Below are 4,445 nucleotides of genomic sequence, written 5' to 3' on the forward strand. Positions count from 1 at the left end.
ACCTTGGTCATGTTACCTGTAGATGTGTAAGCTTCAAATGCGTATTTGTTGTGTTTTTTATTTCATAATGGCTACTCTGTCCAAACTCTTGTTTGTATTGCGTCAGAATACAAAATTTGGGAAGGAAGAAGGCAAAACCAACTCAGACCCAGAAAACATTTAGGAAATTGCCGCTCAAGAAACCAAACTCAGCTGAGGCACCCAAACCAATGACAGTAAGCCAGAATTGGAGCAAGCAAAGATCCGTGCCCTGTTTGAATAAGACCCTTCTTCCGGTGCCCTGAACTCCATATTGCAGCCTGAAAAGCAAAGCTCACATCAGAAAATTCATTACAAACCATGATAAATAAGAAAAAGGAGAAAAAAGCCAAAGAAATGCAAGAATCCATAATGATATTGGGCTTGATCTAGTTGCAAGGAAATCGGGTCCTCCCAGATTCATCCCCCCCTCCAGCTGACTGCCTGTGGAATGCTGACTGAATTAACCTGAAAATCCCAGGGAAACTTAGTTTGGAGGCAATTAATATCTGTCACCTCAGCCAAAGTGCTCCATTTGATTTTCCAAAACACAAAAACTCACCTTGGTGGTGTTACCTGTAGATTTATAAGCTTCAAACGCCGATTTGTTGTGTTTTTTATTTCATAATGGCTACTCTGCCCCAACTCTTGTTTGTATTGTGTCTGAATACAACATTTGGGAAGGAAGAAGGGAAAACCAACTCAGACCTAGAAACATTTAGGTAATTGCCACTCAACAAACCAAAATTGAGCTGAGGCACCCAAAATAATGACAGCTAGCCAGAATTGGAGCAAGTCAACAGATGTGCCCTGATTGAAAAAGAACCTTCCTCTTGTGCCCTGAACTCAATATGCCAGCCCCAAAATTCAAAGCTCACATCAGAAAATTCATTACAAACCATGATAAATAAGAAAAATGAGAAAAATCCAAAGAAATGCAAGAATCCATAATGATATTGGGCTTGATTCAGTCGAAAGGAAACCGGCTGTTCCCGGATTCATCCACCCTCCAGCTGACTTCTTGGGGAATTCTCACTGAATTAATCTGAAAATCGCAGTGAAACTCAGTTTGGAGTCAATTAATATCTGTCACCTCAGCCAAAGTGTTCCATTTGATTTTCCAAAACACAAAAACTCACCTTGGTCGTGTTACCTGTAGATTTCTAAGCTTCAAACGCCTATTTGTTGTGTTTTTTTATTTCATAATGGCTACTCTGCCCCAACTCTTGTTTGTATTGCGTCAGAATACAACATTTGCGAAAGAAGAAGGCAAAACCAACTCAGACCCAGAAAACATGTAGGAAATTGCCACTCAACAAACCAAAATTGAGCTGAGGCACCCAAAATAATGACAGCAAGCCAGAATTGGAGCAAGTCAACAGCTGTGCCCTGATTGAAAAAGAACCTTCCTCTAGTGCCCTGAACTCAATATGGCAGCCACAAAACCAAAGCTCACATAAGAAAATTCATTACAAACCATGATAAATAAGAAAAATGAGAAGGAAGCCAAAAAAATGCAAGAATCCATAATGATATTGGGCTTGATTCAGTGGCAAGGAAATGGGCTGTTCCCGGATTCATCCACCCCTCCAGCTGACTGCCTGTGGAATTCTGACGGAATTAACCTGAAAATCGCAGTGAAACTCAGTTTGGAGTCAATTACTATCTGTCACCTCAGCCAAAGTGTTCCATTTGATTTTCCAAAACACAAAAACTCACCTTTGTGGTGTTACCTGTAGATTTCTAAGCTTCAAACGCCGATTTCTTGTGTTTTTTATTTCATAATGGCTACTCTGCCCCAACTCTTGTTTGTATTGTGTCAGAATACAAAATTTGGGTAGGAGGAAGGCAAAAGCAACTCAGACCCAGAAACATTTAGGAAATTGCCGCTCACGAAAGCAAAAGTCAGCTGAGGCACCCAAAAAATGACAATAAGACAGAATTGGAGCAAGCAAAGAGCTGTGCCCTGTTTGAAAAAGATCCTTCCTCTTCTGCAATTAACTCCATACTGCAGCCTCAAAACCAAAGCTCACATCAGAAAATTCATTACAAACCATGATAAATAAGAAAAATGAGAATAAATCCAAAGAAATGGAAGATTCCATAATGATATTAGGTTTGATTTAGTCACAAGTAAACCGGTTGTTCCCGGATTCATCCACCCCTACAGCTGACTGCCTGTGGAATTCTGACTGAATTAACCTGAAAATCACAGTGTAACTCAGTTTGGAGGCAATTAATATCTGTCACCACAGCCAAAGTGTTCTATTTTATATTCCAAAACACAAAAACTCACCTTGGTCATGTTACCAGTAGGTGTCTAAGCTTCAAACGCCTATTTGTTGTGTTTTTTATTTCATAATGGCTACTCTGTCCAAACTCTTGTTTGTATTGCGTCAGAAGATAACATTTGGGAAGGAAGAAGGCAAAACCAACTCAGATCAGAAAGCATTTAGGAAATTGCCGCTCAAGAAACCAAACTCAGCTGAGGCACCCAAACCAATGACAGTAAGCCAGACTGGAGCAAGCAAAGAGGTGTGACCTGATTGAAAAAGAACCATCCTCTTCTGCCCTGAACTCCATATTTCATCCTCAAAATAAAGCTCACATCAGAAAATTCATTACAAACCATGATGAATAAGAAAAAGGAGAAAGAAACCAAAGAAATGCAAGAATCCATAATGATATTAAGCTTGATTTAGTCGTAAGTAAACCGGCTGTTCCCGGATTCATCCACCCCTCCAGCCGACTGCCTGTGGAATTCTGAATGAATTAACTTGAAAATCGCAGTGAAACTCAGTTTGGAGGCAATTAATATCTGTCACCTCAGCCAAAGTGTTCCATTTGATTTTCCAAAACACAAAAACTCACCTTGGTCGTGTTACCTGTAGATGTATAAGCTTCAAACGCCTATTTGTTGTGTTTTTTCTTTCATAATGGCTACTCTGCCGAAACTCTTGTTTGTATTTCGTCAGAATACAAAATTTGGGAAGGAAGAAGGCAAAACCAACTCAGACCCAGAAAACATTTAGGAAATTGCCGCTCAGAAAGCACAAATCGGCTGAGACACCAAAAACAAGACAGCAAGCCAGAATTGGAGCAAGTCAACAGCTGTGCCCTGATTGAAAAAGAACCATCCTCTTGTGTCCTGAACTCAAAATGCAGGCCTCAAATCCAAAGCTCACATCAGAAAATTCATTACAAACCATGATAAATAAGAAAAAGGAAAAAAAAAAGCCAAAGAAATGCAACAATCTATAATGATATTGGGCTTGATTTAGTCGCAAGGAAACCAGCTGTTCCCGGATTCATCCAGCCCTCCAGCCGACTGCCTGTGGAATTCTGACTGAATTAACCTGAATTGAGGCAATTAATGTCTGTCAGCTCAGCCAAAGTGTTCCATTTTATTTTCCAAAACACAAAAACTCACCTTGGTCGTGTTACCTGTAGATTTCTAAGCTTCAAACGCCTATTTGTTGTGTTTTTTATTTCATAATGGCTACTATGCCCAAACTCTTGTTTGTATTGCGTCAGAATACAACATTTGGGTAGGAAGACGGCAAAACCAACTCAGACCCAGAAAACATGTAGGAAATTGCCACTCAACAAACCAAAATTGAGCTGAGGCACCCAAAATAATAACAGCAAGCCAGAATTGGAGCAAGTCAACAGCTGTACCCTGATTGAAAAAGAACCTTCCTCTAGTGCCCTGAACTCAATATGGCAGCCTCAAAACCAAAGCTCACATCAGAAAATTCATTACAAACCATGATAAATAAGAAAAAGGAGAAAGAAACCAAAGAAATGCAAGAATCCATAATGATATTTGGCTTGATTGAGTTGCAAGGAAACTGGCTGTTCCCGGATTCATCCACCCCTACAGCTGACTGCCTGTGGAATTCTGACTGAATTACCCTGAAAATCGCAGTGAAACTCAGTTTGGAGGCAATTAATATCTGTCACCTCAGCCAAAGTGTTCCATTTGATTTTCCAAAACACAAAAACTCACCTTGGTGGTGTTACCTGTAGATTTCTAAGCTTCAAACGCCTATTTGTTGTGTTTTTTATTTCATAATGGCTACTCTGTCCAAACTCTTGTTTGTATTGCGTCAGAAGATAACATTTGGGAAGGAAGAAGGCAAAACCAACTCAGATCAGAAAGCATTTAGGAAATTGCCGCTCAAGAAACCAAACTCAGCTGAGGCACCCAAACCAATGACAGTAAGCCAGACTGGAGCAAGCAAAGAGGTGTGACCTGATTGAAAAAGAACCATCCTCTTCTGCCCTGAACTCCATATTTCATCCTCAAAATAAAGCTCACATCAGAAAATTCATTACAAACCATGATGAATAAGAAAAAGGAGAAAGAAACCAAAGAAATGCAAGAATCCATAATGATATTAAGCTTGATTTAGTCGTAAGTAAAC

The sequence above is a fragment of the Oryctolagus cuniculus genome, chromosome 18 (assembly GCF_051225735.1).
Source record: "Oryctolagus cuniculus isolate XC-2025 breed Fujian yellow rabbit chromosome 18, ASM5122573v1, whole genome shotgun sequence".
In the NCBI taxonomy this organism is placed as follows: Eukaryota; Metazoa; Chordata; class Mammalia; order Lagomorpha; family Leporidae; genus Oryctolagus; species Oryctolagus cuniculus.